The sequence below is a fragment of the Manis javanica genome, chromosome 11 (assembly GCF_040802235.1).
Source record: "Manis javanica isolate MJ-LG chromosome 11, MJ_LKY, whole genome shotgun sequence".
Classification (NCBI taxonomy): Eukaryota; Metazoa; Chordata; class Mammalia; order Pholidota; family Manidae; genus Manis; species Manis javanica.
The window spans coordinates 21443433-21460568 of record NC_133166.1 but is presented as its reverse complement, the minus strand read 5'-3'; the positions used below and the strand labels follow the sequence as shown (position 1 = coordinate 21460568).

The window sequence follows — 17136 nt, the reverse complement described above, 5'->3', positions numbered from 1 at the left end:
TTAAACTAACATGCACATGTACACGTGTCTAAATTCCCCATGTACACTCCTTAAGGAGATGGAAAGAAATACAAAAGGAAAATTTAATGACCATCATCTTAATGCATGATTCTTTCCTATATATTCTCTTACTTCATCGTCACCACAACCTTGAGGAAGGTAGATACATATACTCCCATTTTTAGAGGTGAAGAAACTATGGCTCAAAGAGATTAAGTGACTTACCCAAGATCACAGAACCAGTATAATGCAAAGCTGAGAACTGAAGCCATGTCTACGGGTTTACCAAGATTTTTCTACTACCACATACTAGGTTTCCCTGTATGTATCTTATTTTATTCATTACTCAGTCTCCACTTAACTCAAGTCTGTTGAACTGCATTATGTTGCACCACTTGATGAACAGATCAACAACCTGGAATAACAACCAAATAGAAAAAGTACAAATGGAAAACTTGGACAACATACACAGGTACCAAACAAAGGAACAGCAGCTGCAATCCCAACAAGCTCTTTGGAGCCCTGGTTGATGCTGGCAAGGACAGAAACCGCTGAAACCTACACTGACAGACCTCCATTCTAAAATTTTATCTCCTCCTCAGCCAGACCCCCAGCACAGTCCCTGGTAAAATATGGCCTAGTTGGGCACACACCACAGATAAATTCCAAGAAACAGATGCAACCTCTCCTTGAGGCCTTCCCACTGTTACAAGACCACCAGGAACTAGGGAAAGCTTTTGTTCTCCATCTGAACACCTGTCTGTGAGTCGTTGGTGGTTAAAGGGATATTGGGCTTGAGAAGCAGATGGCTTGTCAAAGAGCCTAAAAACTAAGCTGAAAAGGAAGCAATTTACTAAAAACCAAACATTCGAAAAGAGAAACAAGCTTCTCTGAGGTGACAGACTGCTGTCATAGTCAGATTTGCTCTCCAAACAGAAGGTCCCCAAAGTACCTTGTGGGAGGGGCAGAAGTCAAGTCTTATAGATTAGCTCGAGCTGGACTGGTCCATAGTTTATCACCATAGGTTCATACAAACATTCTGAAAGAATCACTTGTTTGCAATAACTGGTTGTAGACTGGTTATGGAGATTTGACTATGGAAGGATTTTGTCATGGAAGAAAGGTATACCAATTAGACCCTCCATATAATAAGGGGAAAGAGAAAGTAATATAAAGGTTAAAAAAGGTAAAGTAAGTAAAGAGCTTAGAAATTGAGCTGGCACAAGGAGATGCTTAATCAATATTTGCTCAAACGAAGAGAAGAAATTAACATCTGTTTAGTAACTTCTGATTATCAAAATGACCTAAGTAGCTTTTGCATTCTTTATCTCATTTAATCCTCAAAACAATTCAGAACAAGGTTTAATTACCCTCATTTTATACATAAAAAGAGAAGTTCAAAAAAAATTAGCAACTTGCTTGGTCATTCAGTTATTAAAGGGCAAAAAGTTGTGATTTGTTCACAGCATCAAGTTATAAATTTAGCAAATAATAATAATAATGCCATCTCACATTTAGATAATGCTTTGAAATTTTTCACTGAACAACAAAACATGTAGAAGTAACCACTGGGTTGGGAACTGGAATACCTGAGTTCTAGTCTTAGCTGTACCAAACTGCTATGCAGCTTAAACTAAGTCCCTTCTCCTCTCTAGCTTTTATTTTCTCACCTAACTCAACAGGGGTACATTTAACTTAAAAATAATTTATTTCAAAACTCCAAGAATACAGGATACATAATTTAGATCCTTTACTGGATGAGAAATTCTCCCTATTGCCCAGTGTTCACTCTGCTCTTCCTCTGCCTAATATGCTCAGTACTAACAGCTTTATCTCCACACATCCATCAGCCATCTCTAAACCACAGGAATCCTTTCTGGTGCAGCTCACCACCTGTGCTGGAGGCTTCATTAATGTAAAGCTGATACTCTACTTTGCTGGAAGCCTGGTGCACAAATGTTACCTGGAGATGAATAAATCATTCCAGTTGTGTTGGGTTGCAATGTAAGGGCAGCAGCTGTGGGTCTGAAAACAGATGGTCTTACAAGGATGGAAGACTTGGCTCCTGTCTGATTTTCCTAAGGCAAGTATGTTTGGGTCAGCAGGAAGCCTAGCTGGGAAGTGCCTGAGTACAGCTAGTATCCAACGACAAGGAAAGATGACAGAAATGCACATGCAGTTCTTTCCATAATAAATGAATATATCCGAGGCTGCAATTACCAGAATCCCAAGCCCTTATTTTTGTACCTACTCATCAACTTCTAATTCATTTTCTTTTCTGTCCAACACTTACTTCCCTGATTTTTAATACAAAGGTGAGCTCAGGGAGAATGGCTAGCACAGCCCAGGCACAAAGACAGAACTTTAACATCTGCTGACTAAAACAAACAGAAAAAAAAAAAAAGAAAGAAAGAAAATGAACTTAATTTATTGGATGACAGTGTAATGAAGGATCGATAAAAGTAGGTAGGCAGTGAACATAAGTTTAATAAAGTAATGTGCCAGACACCAGGTGTTCTACATACTTTCTCTCAATTCTCAAGACACCTTTTGTTTTATTATCTCCATTATTTAGATAAGGAAATTAATACTCAGAAAAGTCAGGTACTCTGCCCAAAGTCAGAGAGCAAATTAAGGGACAGGAGTCACAAGTGACCTCCCCAGGGCTAAATGACTCCAAAGCTCTATGCATTCTGTTTGTCAACCTCCTGTCCTACCAATGGCCTTCTTACTGTTCCTCAAACACATCTAGCTCATTCCCACCTCTGGACCTTCCTGCCTGGTGTTTGTCACATCTTCTATGTGACAGATCTTCCTCTATCACATCTTCTCATGGCTTTCTACTTCAGATCATTCAGGTCTCTGCTCAAATTCTATCTCTTCAGAAAGGCTTTTCCTAATTTCCTCCCCAATATACCCTGTTACCTCATCTTATTTTTTTTTATGGCACTAACATTACAAGACTTACTACTTAATTTGTTTGGCATCAGTCTATCCCACCAGAATGAAGATCTACTAGGGCAAGGACTTCGTCTTGGTCACAACAGTAAGCCAGCATTTAGAATAGTGACTAGTCCATTGCAGGTGCTCAACAAATACTCAATGAATGAATGGATGAAGTCTATGTGCTCAAAACCACAGAGTCATAGAATATTGGTGTAAAAAGGCAGTTGTTGTATAGTATAAAAAGTAGAGGCTTTGAGATCAGGCAGATCTGGGTTCCAGGTTCTTGGCTGATTATGACTATGTGACTTTGGACAAGCCTCTAAGCTTCTTTAATCTTCTCATCTGTAAAATAGGCATAAAAATATAAGTTCCAATGATTCATTACAATTATTAAAATGTGGTAAATACATGAAAATGCTTTGTGCAGGAATGTAAGCTAGTTCAACCATTGTGGAAAGCAATATGGAGGTTCCTCAAAAAACTAAAACTAAAAACACCATTTGACCCAGGAATCCCACTCCTAGGAATTTACCCAAAGAATACAAGTTTTCACACTCAAAACAACATATGCACCCCTATGTTTACTGCAGCACTTTTTACAATAGCCAAGATATGGAAGCGACCTAAGTGTCCATCAGTAGATGAATGGATAAAGAAGACATGGTAAATATACACAATGGTGTACTATTCAGCCATAAGAAACAAACCCTACCATTTGCAACAACATGGATGGAGCTGGAGGATATTATGCTCAGTGAAATAAGCCAGGCAGAGAAAGACAAGTGTCAAATGATTTCCCTTATTTGTGGAGTATAACAACGAGGCAAAACTGAAAGAACAAAATAGCAGCAGACTCAAAGATGCTCCACATCACTAATCATCAGAGAAATGCAAATTAAAACCACAATGAGATATCACCTCACACCAGTAAGGATCACCACCATCCAAAAGACAAACAACAACAAATGTTGGCAAGGTTGTGGAGAAAGGGGAACCCTCCTATGCTGCTGGTGGGAATGTAAATTAGTTCAACCATTGTGGAAAGCAATATGGAGGTGCCTCAAAAAACTAAAAACAGAAATGCCATTTGACCCAGGAATTCCACTCCTAGGAATTTACCCTAAGAATGCAGGAGCCCAGTTTGAAAAAGACATATGCACCCCTATGTTTATCACAGCACTATTTACAGTAGCCGAGACATGGAAGCAACCTAAGTGTCCATCAGTAGATGAATGGATAAAGAAGAGGGGGTACATATACACAATGGAATATTATTTAGCCATAAGAAGAAAACAAATCCTACCATTTGCAACAACATGGATGGAGCTAGAGAGTATTATGCTCAGTGAAATTAGCTTGGTGGAAAAAGACAAGTATCAAATGATTTCACTCATCTGTGGAATATAAGAACAAAGAAAAAAAACTGAAGGAACAAAACAGCAGCAGACTCACAGAACCCAAGAATGGACTAACAGTTATCAAAGGGAAAGGGACTGGGGAGGATGGGTGGGAAGGGAGGGATAAAAGAAAAAAAAGGGAGGGGGGCATTACTATTAGTGGACATAATGTGGGGGGCACAGGGAGGGTTGTACAATACAGAGAAGACAAATAGTGATTCTACAGCATCTTACTACGCTGATGGACAGCGACCATAATGGGATATGTCGGGGGGACTTGGTGATGGCGGGAGTCTAGAAAACATAATGTTCCTCATGTAATTGTGGATTAATGGTACCAAAAAAAAAAAAAATAGCAGCAGACTCAGAGACTCCAAGAATGAACTAGTGGTTACCAAAGGGGAGGGGTGTGGGAGGGCGAGTGGGGACGGAGGAAGAAGAGGAATGAGAGGTATTATGTTTAGTACACATGGTGTGGGGGATCATGGGGGAACAGTGTAGCACAGAGAAGGGACATAGTGGATCTGTGGCATCTTGCTGCACTGATGGACAGTGACTGCATTGGGGTGTGGGTGGGGACTTGATAATATGGGTAAATGTAGTAACCACATTGCTTTTTCATGTGAAACCTTCATAAGAGTGTATATCAAGAATACCTTAATAAAAAATAAAAAATAAATGCTTTGTGCAAACAAAGTGTTATATGTTTATTATAATGATGAGGAAAAGTTCAGAAACAATCTAATAAAGCCTTTCACTTTAGAGATTACCCCAAGGCCTGCAAAAGTAAAGTGAACTGTCCAAATGTCCTGGTCATTTAGAACCAAACCTTGATTCAACTTCAGGACTCCAGGCAGCCATCACCCTCCACAAATTACTTAGCCTCTGGTACTTCACTTTCTCTTGATTCTTCTTTTACCTCACACACTACTCCTCTGATCTTCTCAACCTCCCAGTGTCAAAGTATACAGGGTTCAATCATCAGAGCTCTTCTCTGCTCCACCTACACACATTTCTTAGGTGATCACAACTATTCTATGATTTTACATAATATACTAATGACTCCCACATTTATATCTCCAACCTGGACTTCTCTGAATTCCAGACTTGTATATCCACGTGCCCACAAGACATCTCCTTTTGGTTGTCCAATAGCCATCTTAAATGCAGTGTGTCTAAAACCAAACACCTAAAGTCCTGCTCCTCCCAGTCTTTCCCATCTCTATAAATGACAACTCCAATCTTACAGTTGTTCAAGGCAAAAACCTTCCACTGACTACTTTCTCACTCCCATAATCCTCATCCAACCTGTCAGCAAATGTTGTCAGCTCTACTTTCAAAACATATTCTCATTCCAACAATTTCTTACCACCTCTACTACTACTACCACTCTAGCTCAAGCTTTCACTATCTAATTCCCTAACTCTTCTAACAGCTTCCTGATATACCGCTGCTTCTGCCCTTGTCACCTATCTGTCCTGTTCCTCTCTTCTCAGAAGTCAAAATGATCCTTTAAATTCAATTCAGATTATATTAATTCCACTCTTCAAAACCCTGCAATCACTTCTCATCTCACTCAAAATAAAACACAAGGTCATTATCATGGCCTTTAAGACACCACATAAACCAGCTCCCTTCTACCTACCTATCTTGCCCCCCCACCATTGTCCTCTTTGCTCATCACACTTCAGCCATACTGCAGTAAAATTAAATTTTAAACACCAACATTCATGGTATTTGGAAACCACTCTGAAGTGCCAGAAGCACACACCAAGAACAAGCAAGCCTCAGATTCCTTAATGTTAATAGTAGGTACATTCTTTATTCTTTTCCTTCTTGCTGTTCCTTGATAAGCCAAGTACAAGCCCACCTCAGGGATTTAGCACTTAGAGTTTTCTGCCTAAAGAAGCATTCTTCCCTTGAATTATCAGTGTGACTTATTCCAATATTTCACTAATACTCTACTTAAACTTTACCTCATCAGAGAGGCCTAGTTTAACCAATCATATCTAAAATAGCCCCCACCTTTCAATAATTTCTTTCCCCCATACACTGCCAAACTTTTCCTGTCTCTGCCCACTAGAATGCAACTGAAAGCAGGGACTTTAATTTATTCACTGCTGTCTCCCCAGTGCCAAGATCAAATTTTAAGGGCTCTATAATCAATTCAGCCATTAAATTGTTCTTTAATATCTTATGTCCTCAATCCTGTCTTCGCCTAAACAGCCTGAATATTATTTGAAATTTCTCTTTTCTGGATATCCTTCCTGAAGACTTTCAAATCAACTAGCGAAGAAGTAACTAAAAGGAGAAAACAGTAAGATGAAACCATTATTTGCCTTCCTCTGGAATCATCTTATAATCAACTAACAAATCAGTTAAGTATTAATAAGCACCTTTGGTGCAGAGCACCATCTTAAGAGGGCTATTACCTAGCTAGGTAGTAAAACAGAGTTACATAAAAATAATAGATGGGCAATAAATACACAAAATGATGTTCAGTACCATTTAGCCATCAGGGAAATGCAAATCCAATCACTGTGAGATACCATTCATTACACATTCACTGCGATGGCTAAAATAAACAAGACAACAGTGATGGAGAGGATGTGGAGAAACTGGAACCTCATACTGCTGGTGTGAATGTAAAATGGTGCAGCTACTTTAGAAAACAGTCTGGAGTTCCTCAAAAGGTTAAACATAAAGTTACCATATGATCCAGCAATTCCACACTCAGATTTCATTTTCTCTGTCGAAGAGAAATGAAAGCATATTTCCACACAAAAAAATATATGCAAATGTTCACATCATTACTCATAATAGCTAAGAAGTAGAGAACACCCAAATTCTATTAATTGATGAACAGATTAATAAGTATGGTATATCCATAAAATGGAACATTCAGCAATAAAAAGAATGAACTATTGATATATGCTTCAACATGAATAAACTCTGAAAACATTACCCTAAACAAAAGAAGACAGTAATAAAAGGCCACAAATTGTATTGCGACATTTATCTGAAATATCCAGAATAGGCAAATCTACTATAGAAAATAGATTAGTGGTTGCCTAGGGCTGGAGGAGATGGCAAAAATAGGGGGTGACTGCTAAAGTGTATAGGTTTTTCTTTGGGGTAATGAAGATATTCTAAAATTAATTGTGATGGGAGCTGCACAATTCTGTGAATTTACAAAAAGCCAGTGAATTATACTTTTTAACTACTTCAGAAAACAGTCTGGAGTGAACTGGGTGAACTGAATAGGATGTGAATTACTACTCAATAAATCTGTTATTTTAAAAACTTGAAAAATGTAATCTAGGGTTTATTTAGATTCCATTCGTCAAGATTCTTACCATTCATATACAATTTAACATTTATGGGATGCTAGATAACTCTTTTTTTAATATATTTTTTCTTAATATAGTTTTTATAATTATATTTGTATATGTTTTGGGGAGGAGATTTCCACTGAACTACTCACGCAGCCATCTTCCCATGATCCCACCTAATTATATTTTTATATACAAAAAATTTTTAATATAATTTTTCAAAGGGGCATTACAATTAGCACACATAATGTCAGGGGGCACAGGGAAGGCAGTATAACACAGAGAAGACAAGTAGTGATTCTATAACATCTTACTATGCTGATGGACAGTGACTGTAATGGGATATGTGGTGGGGACTTGATAATGGAGGGAGTCTAGTAACCGTAATGTTGCTCATGTAATTGTACATTAATGATACCCAAAAAAATATTAGAATTCTTGTTCGAGCTGTTTCTATACAGGTAAAATGAAGCAGAGAATTGGCATTTGTTTGGTAAATTAAGCAAAAAGAAAAGTAATATAAATAACACATTCTTTCTTTCCATTTTCTTTGTCTCCAATAGATGATTTCTACTATTTTCCCATTTTATTATTTTGTCTATGAAGAAGGAGATAGTGTTGATCACTATATAGTATATATATTGGAATAGGAACTTGGGAGTTTTCAAATTTTTCCTGTCATGACGTAGGTATTCTTCAGCTATGAATATATTCCTATTAAAAAAATAATTTGGATAATTCTAGAATCCTGTACATATGTCTAAAAACATAGCATATAATTACAAATATGACTTCAGCAGACTAAATAAAAATTTAGGGGATATATAATTTTTCTTAATGTAATTCAAAAAAACAATGAAATAGGGGTTATCAGCTCCCCCATTTTGTAGGTAAGAAACCTAGAGCTCACAGCAATTAAACAACATAAAATATATATATATATAGTATATTATCAAAGCCAGGAGTTGGTCCTGCATTCATTATCTCCAAATCTAGGGCTCTTCCTCACCTTTCTTCCCCTACTTCTTACTAGTGAGCATAATTAAGACTTAGCTATAGCACTTACTCATAAAAGCTATGAATTAAAAAACCAAGGACTAAGAGACCATAAGAATACAGATTTATAGCCACAGATGAGAAAGATAACTAAAACTGTATGTCATAAAATCCAATCTCCCTGAACTTAATTACATGGCCTTCAGTGCTCTGCTACACGAAAAGGGGGGACTAGGTCTGATTCCCAAGGTTACCTATATGAGGGAAAAAGAGAGAGAGAGAGAGATAGAAAAAAAGAACATAGCACTTCCCAGCAAACCAAGAAAGAGCCATAAGCACTTCAGGCTGGTTTGTAACTGACCTTGGTCATTCTTGAAACAAGACAGCTTATCAGTAACACTACTGACCAGCAGTTATTAAAAAGCTAGCCGTGATGAGGAAGTTTTTTGGGGTGATGGAATAGTACTGTATCTTGACTGTGCTGGTGGTTACACAAATCAATGCATGTGTTAAAATTCATAGAATTTTATGATACAAAAAAGGGCAATTTTATTGTTAATTTAAAAGTAAAATTTAAGAGAAACTGCCTATAAAAAACTAAGTATTTGTGCATCAAAAGACATTTTCAACAGAATAAAAAGTTAACCCACAGAACAGGAGAAAATATTTGCAAATCATATACTGATTAGGGATTAAAATCCCTACAATATATAGAGAACTCCTAAAACCCAACAACAAAACAACCTGATTCACAAATGGACAAAGAAGTTGAACAGACATTTCTCTAAAGAAGATATACAGTTGGCCAATAAGCACATGAACAGTTGATGAACATCACTAATCATTAGGGAAATGCGTATCAAGACCACACTGAGATGCAACCTCACACTGATTAGGATGGCTACTACCAAAAAACCAGAAAATAACAAGCGTTGGTGAGGATATGGAGAAATTGGAATCCTTGTGCACTGTTGGGTAGAAATGTAAAACGGTACAGACACTGTGGTATTCCCCATGGTGTGTTTCCCAAACACTTTAAACACAGAATGACCATATGATCCAGCAGTTCCACTTATGGATATATACTCAAAACAATTGAAAGCAGGGTCTCAAAAGAATATTGGGACACCTGTGTTCACAGTAGCATTATTCACAATAGCTACAATGTGGAAGCAACCCAAGTGCCTATCAACAGATGAATGGATAAGCAAAATGTAGTGTATATAGACAATGGTATATTATTTAGCTTTAAAAAAGGAAGGGACTTCTGACATATTCTACAACATGGATGAACCATGAATGATAATACCAACTAATATTTACCGAGTGCTTACTGTGAACATTATCTCACCCAACTCTGACCATAATTCTATAAAGTAGAGACTTTTATGATCTCTCACAAATAAGAAGTCTAAGCCAAGTAAGGTCAAGCCACTTGCTCAAGATCACACAGCTAGTAAATGGGACTAAATTCAAACTCAAGGCAGTCTGACTCCAAAGTCAGGCCCTTAACCTCTATACTACAATGTAAAATACTATTAAAATATAGAAATTGACAAAAGTAACTGCTCAGGCCAGTTCTAACAACCTAAGCTTTCAATTAAAGAGAATCATATTAGAGGCAGACATACAATACAACCAATATAGCAAATCAGAAGCATTGTGGAAACAAAGATTTTGTTGGTCAGAAATGTATGTATTTAAATTTAGCTGGCCCCAAGTCTCTCCCTTTCGAATCATGTCCCATGCCAGCCCACAAAAGAGCAAATTAATGAGAGTTAGAAGGATTACCACAGGTAGGGGACACACACACACACACACACACCCCTAGTAAGACACACACACACACCCCTAGTAAGACACACACACACACACACACACACACACACACACACACCCCTAGTAAGACACACACACACACACACACACACACACACACCCCTAGTCACACACACACACACACACCCCTAGTAAGACACACACACACACCCCTAGTAAGACACACACACACACACACACACACACCCTAGCAAGACCCCAGTCTCCAACAACCCAATTTCAATACTGCCCTCCATATTGGGCAAATTAATGAGAGTTAGAAGGATTACCACAGGTAGGGGACACACCACACACCCACACCCACACCCACACCACACACACACACACACACACACCCTAGTAAGACCCCAGTCTCCAACAACCCAATTTCAATACTGCCCTCCATATTGTCAGATTCAAATGCCACCAGAACAAACATCACACACACACACACACACACACACACCCTAGTAAGACCCCAGTGTCCAACAACCCAATTTCAATACTGCCCTCCATATTGAGCAAATTAATGAGAGTTAGAAGGATTACCACAGGTAGGGGACACACCACACACCCACACACACACACCCACACCCACACACACACACACACACCCTAGTAAGACCCCAGTCTCCAACAACCCAATTTCAATACTGTCCTCCATATTGTCAGATTCAAATGCCACCAGAACAAACATCACCCTTTGTATTCCTCCCCACAAATAGATGCTAGAACTTACTCCATGCCCAACACTAAGCAAATCTCCCTTATTTTACTTAAATTCTTTATTCCCTCACAGTTTATGAGGTTTATTTATTATTATTTATATGAAAGGCAGAAACTTAAAAAAAAAAGTACAGTAAGCCAAGTTAAAGTGCCAATAGCATGAAGGGGGGCCTAAGGAGGAACCTGAGTATGGAAAAGAGGGACAAGGAACTTTCTGTATAATCAGTCCCTACTATTTCAGAAAGGTCAGTGAAGGCTCCTCAGCACATGAATTCCTTTATCTCCTGTAGCTTTATTAAATAAACAGAATATATTATATAACAAATATGCTTGTTAGCTGTGTTTATTATATAACAAATATACTTGTTAGCTGTGTTTATTAAACCCTGGGCCACATTTCTTAATTCTCCATATTTCTTGTAAAATTTTCTTAGTCTTTCCAGGATTTTAAATCCTTCTCTAAAAAAGCAATCCCTGATTAAACAAAATAGCAGGAGACTCACATTCAACCAAACTTAACTGAGCACCTACTATGTTTCTCAATTAGATTTTTTATAGGCAGTTTTTCATTTAATCCTCACAAGGAATCCTTTGACCAAAGTATTACTAGCTGCCACAGTTCCTCTTTCTTTTTTTAACCACAAAGTAAGAGTCATACAGTTAAAATAACTTACAAAACTCTCACAACTAAAAAGCAAAGGAAAAAAAGCAGAGGAGCCAGAATTCAAACTCGGGCCTCCTATCTCACCTCTTTGAATCTCAATTTCCTCATCTGTAGAATGGGAATAATATTATCCAATCTCAAAAGTTGATGGAGGAATTAGTACATGCAAAGCACTCAGATCAGGGCCTGCTCCTCAACGACAATTAGTTCTTTTCCTTTCTTCCTTCATGCTTGAATTGCCTGGTTTGTTGGTTTATTCCAAACAAACAGCAGTTTTTAAAACTATTTTTCTTAACTGTGTTATTAACTGGTTTTGTCTTGATCTTCACAACGATGTTCATAACATAGTGTGACTCAGGTATCTTGGGAGCACTTCTGGCTCACCTAGCAGATGGAATGCTTGCAATAGAGCTCTTAATGCTCAGAGACTTGCATAAGGACTACTTCCTTTCCTCTGTTCTCCCTTAGACAAACAGATGCATATGCAGGTGGAAATTTTTTTAAAGCCATAATTAACTTAATTAACATAGAGTGACAGAAATAGAAAAAGCCACAGTGTTCTAGCCAAGCAGCAGGTTGCAGAGGAAGCAAGAATTCTCTGGCTGGCAAAGTGAGGGGAGAAATAAGCATCTACAAGGGAGGAAAAGGAGTCATGACTACATGGTAGGAACTAGGGAATGTCTGAACTGGATGGTCAGCACCATCCACCAGAGGTTTTCCCCTATTCCCCAGGATGCAGTAGGTGATCTATCAAATAAGAAATTGTAACAGATAAAAGTCTCATTATGAGCTCCTTAACTGATGAACTATAATTTACATCTAGATCCTGAGGGCACAGAACCAGGCATACAACAGGCACTCATATTTGTTGAATATATGAATGAATGGGTAAACAAAGAGTCAGATTTAGAGGGTTTCTCCATCTTTTCCAATGAACTAGGGCTACCCAAGGAGGATTCCTCTCAGATTTATCATGCTCCTCATAAATACCCAATACACAAAAGCATCGTGTGCCCGCACACCATCTCCCCAAGAGTTCTAGATAATGCACAACTGCTTCTGAAAAAAAGTGACAGCAAATCCGAAATAAAACTTTCAGATAGCTTCCCACTACCTTCAGAACAAAGTATACACCTTAACTAGCATATAAGGCCTTCTTCCAAAATAGTTCTTGCCTTTCCTTCCAACGACACATTTTCAAGAACTCTGAGCACATGGCAAACATGATACCAAGGCTCCAGGTAAATACTTAGCCCAGCGGTCCTGCTTTAGCACCTTTGCTGCCACAGTTCCCACCACACTCCACACACTCCACACCATAAAATCTGGTTTACCTAAGTTCCATTCATCTTCCATGCAACAACTCAGGTGCCATCATTTCAGTCTGTTTTTAACTGCCCCAAACCATAGTGTTCATTTCCTTTACTGACTTAAGGTGATACCATAGCACTCACACTACATTCAACAATACCCTCTTGCAATTTTTGTATAGAGGACATACATCGACATACAGATTAATAAAAAATACAGTATGCTCTTCCAACCATTAAATCTCATAACAGCAAGAATACACTTACGTTACTTTATTTCCAGAAGGTAGAAAACTTTCCTATAGGTAGTTAAATGCTGCTTTTTCATGCAAAAATTGAAATTTTTTTCCATTTTAAAGCACAGGTGCCGAGTGTTATTATTTTTTTAAGGGAATTCTCAACTTACCAGCTTTCTCATGAATATACAGTACGTGCTCTGATAATAACCGAGAAGCATTTACAAATCCGTTTCCTTCTGAATCAAAGGTAACATTATATTATGTATAGTGAGGTTTTAGAACTGTTTCATTATCTTTTTTGTTCTGTTTTTGTTTATATTTAACACATACATATACATGTTTTCCAGCTGTACTGAGTAAACTGACATATATTATTTAAGTTTTAGGTATACAACATGCTGATTTGACATACTTACATATTGCAAAATGATTACTGCCATAGTACTTCCATCACAGAATTGCCACATAATTACCACTTGTTTTTTGTGATGAGAACACTTAAGAGCTACTCTCTTAACAACGTTCCAGTATATAATACAGTATTGTTAATTATATTCACAATGCTGTGTATCAGATCCCCAGAATGTATTCATCTTCTAACTGGAAATCTATAACTTACTATATTTTGATTCTTGGAAAACAGGTAACCTATGAATAAGACAGCAGTAAATCTTCTTATTTTATTAAAGTATCATTACTATGCAATCTTACGTTGGCTTCAGATGTACATCACAGTGGTTCAGCAGTCCCCATGATCAACTTATATTGTAATTGTGAATTATTGTGCCCTTTTATCCCCCATTCCCCTAGTCCCCCCCTACCCTTGCCCACTCCTCTACCCCTTGGTAACCACTAGTTACTTGGTGTCTATGAGTCTACTGCTGTTTTGTTCCTTCTGTTTTGTTTTGTTTTTATCCACAAATAAGTGAAATCATACAGTATTTGTTTTTCTCCACCTGGCTTATTTCACTGAGTATATACCCTCTAGATCCATCCAAGTTGTTGCAAATGACAGGCTTTCTTTTCTTTTTATGGCTGAATAATAGCCCATTGTATATATGTACCACTTCATCTTTATCCATCCATCTACTGATGGACACTTAGGTTGCTTCCATATCTTGGCTATTGAACATAGTACAGTAATAAACATAGGGGTGCATATGTCTTTTCAAATCAGGGATCTTGTATTTTTCAGGTAAACTCCTAGGAGTATAATTACTGGGTCAAATGGTATTTCTATTTTTAGGTTTTTGAGGAACCTCCATACACCTTTCCACAGCAGTTGAACCAATTTACATTCCCACCAACAGTATAGGAGTGTTCTTATTTCTCTGCATCCTTGCCAGCATTTGTTGTTTGTTATCTTCTGGATAGTGGCCATTCTAACTGGGGTGAGGTGATATCTCCTTGTTGTTTTAATTTGTATTTCCCTGATATTAGTGATGTGGAGCATCTTTTCACGTGCCTGTTGACTATGTGAATTTCTTCTTTGGAGAAGTGTCTGTTCGGATCCTCTGTCCATTTTTTAATCAGGTTATTTGTTTTTTAGTGTTGAGGTGTATGAGCTCTTCATGTATTTTGGATGTTAAGCCCTTATTGGATAAATCATTTACGAATACATTCTCCCATACATGTCTTTTTGTTCTGCTGATGGTGTCCTTTGCTGTGCAGAAGCTTTTAAGTTTCATGTAGTCTCACTTGTTCATTTCTTATTTTGTTTCCCTTGCCTGAGGAGATGTGTCCAAGAAAAAGTTGCTCACTTTTATATTCAAGGTATTTTTACCTACGTTTTATTCTAAGAGTTTTATGGTTTCATTATTTACATTCAGGTCTTTGATCCATTTTGAGCTTACTTTTGTATACGGAGTTAGACAATAATCCAATTTCATTCTCTTACATGTAGCTGTACAGTTTTGCCAACACCAGTTGTTGAAGAGGCTGCCATTTCCCTGATGTATATTCATGGCTCCTTTATCATATATTAATTGACCATATATGCATGGGTTTACATCTGGGCTCTCCATTTTGTTCCATTATCTATGGGTCTATTCTTGTGCCAATAACAAACTGTTTGGTTACTGTGGCTTTGTAGCAGCATTTGAAGTCAAGGAACACAATCCCCCCCATTCTGATCTTTCTCAGGACTGCTTTGGCTCTTCAGGGACTTTTGTGGTTGCATATGAATTTTAGAAGTATTTGTTCTAGTTCATTAAAGAATCCTGTTGGTATTTTGATAGGGATTGCACTGAATATGTAAATTGCAGGATGGCCATTTTGACAATATTAATTCTTCCTATCCATGAGCACGGGACAGATTTCCATTTACTGGTGTTTTCTTTAATTTCTCTCATGAGTGTCTTGTAGATTTCAGAATATAGATCTTTTACCTCCTTGGTTAGGCTTATTCCTATGTATTTTATTCTCTTTGATGCAAATTAAATATCTCATGCCACTCTTTTCTGGCCTGGAAAGTTTCTCCTGAGAAGTCTACTGATACCCTGATGCATTTCCTTTATAAGTAATCTTTTTTCTCTCTCTGGCTGCTTTCAACGCTCTCTCCTTATCCTTGATCTTTGCCATTTTAATTATTATATGTCTTGGTGATATCATTCTGGAGTACCTTTTGTAAGGGGAACTCTGTGCTTTCATGACCTGAGTGTCTATTTCCTTCCCCAGATTGGGGAAGTTTTTAACAATTACTTACTTAAAGAGACTTTCAATCCCTGTCTCTCTCTTCTCTTTCTGGTACTCCTATTATGCAGTATTGTTTCATTTGGATCAGTTACACTGCTCTCTTAATTTTCATTCCTAAAGATCCTTTTTTCTCTCTGTTCCTCAGCATCATTGTTTTCCTGTCCTCTAATTTCCACCTCAGTCTCTGTCTCTGCTACTTACACTAATCTACTTTTATATCCCTCCATTATATGTTTCATTTCAGAAGCTGTATTCTTCAGCTCTGAGTGGCTCTTTTGCAGGTCTTCTCTTTGCTGAAGTCCTCCCTGAGATCTTGAATACTTTTCTGTATATCTGTGAGCATGTTTATGAGTTTTATTTTGAAATCTTCATCAAGAAGATTGGTGATCTCTGTTTCATTTAGCCCTCTTCCTGGGGTCCTGTTCTGTAGTTTTGTTTGGAAGATATTCCTCTGCCTACTCATTTTGTCAGAATTTCTGTGTTACTTCCTTTGTATTAAATGGCTCTGTTATGCTTCCTGGCCTATCAAGTAACAGCTTTATGAAAAAGCATCCTCTGGTGTCCAGAAGCTCAAAATTCTTTACTTTCTAGTGCCTGATTCTATTTTGCAGGGGCTCCAGCTGTTGGTGTGCAGTGGGCAGGAGTGTTTCTGTCTGTGCTAGTAGTTTGCTTCAGCTGCCACCTTTGTGATCAGCTCAGGAGTCTCTGTTGAGCTGACTGTAGGCAGGGCTGTCCTCTGCCTGGCTGGCAGCAATGGCAGGGCTGCAGGAATAATGGGATGGGTGGGCTGATGTGCAGTTCTGCCCAGGCAGGTCATACAGCACTGGGCTTGGACACCTGCAGGGAGGAAGGAGCTCTTGGCACTGGCTCCTGTAGGCATCTCCCCGGTTGGGCTGAAACTGAGCCAAGGAAGCTGGGAGAGTCTCCTTCTGTCAGTGAGGCAGCGAAGTCTGATGCTGCTGCTGAGCCAAGTGGGTTGGCTCCCAGCAGTACATGCAGGTAGGATCCTCAGGG

At 38.2% G+C, this 17136-nt stretch overlaps 1 protein-coding gene and 1 long non-coding RNA gene across 5 annotated transcripts in view; both read right to left on the bottom strand.

Moving 5' to 3' along the window:
* The window catches only part of FAM168A (family with sequence similarity 168 member A), a 244535-nt gene that overhangs the window by 158253 nt on the left and 69146 nt on the right, over nt 1-17136 (bottom strand). The gene's annotated exons all lie outside the window — the stretch shown is intronic.
* The window catches only part of LOC140844372 (uncharacterized), a 40443-nt gene continuing 25719 nt past the window's right edge, over nt 2413-17136 (bottom strand). Inside the window, exon 2 of the long non-coding RNA XR_012122581.1 lies at nt 2413-3288. This is a non-coding gene — a long non-coding RNA (uncharacterized lncRNA). The remainder of the gene's footprint in view (nt 3289-17136) is intronic.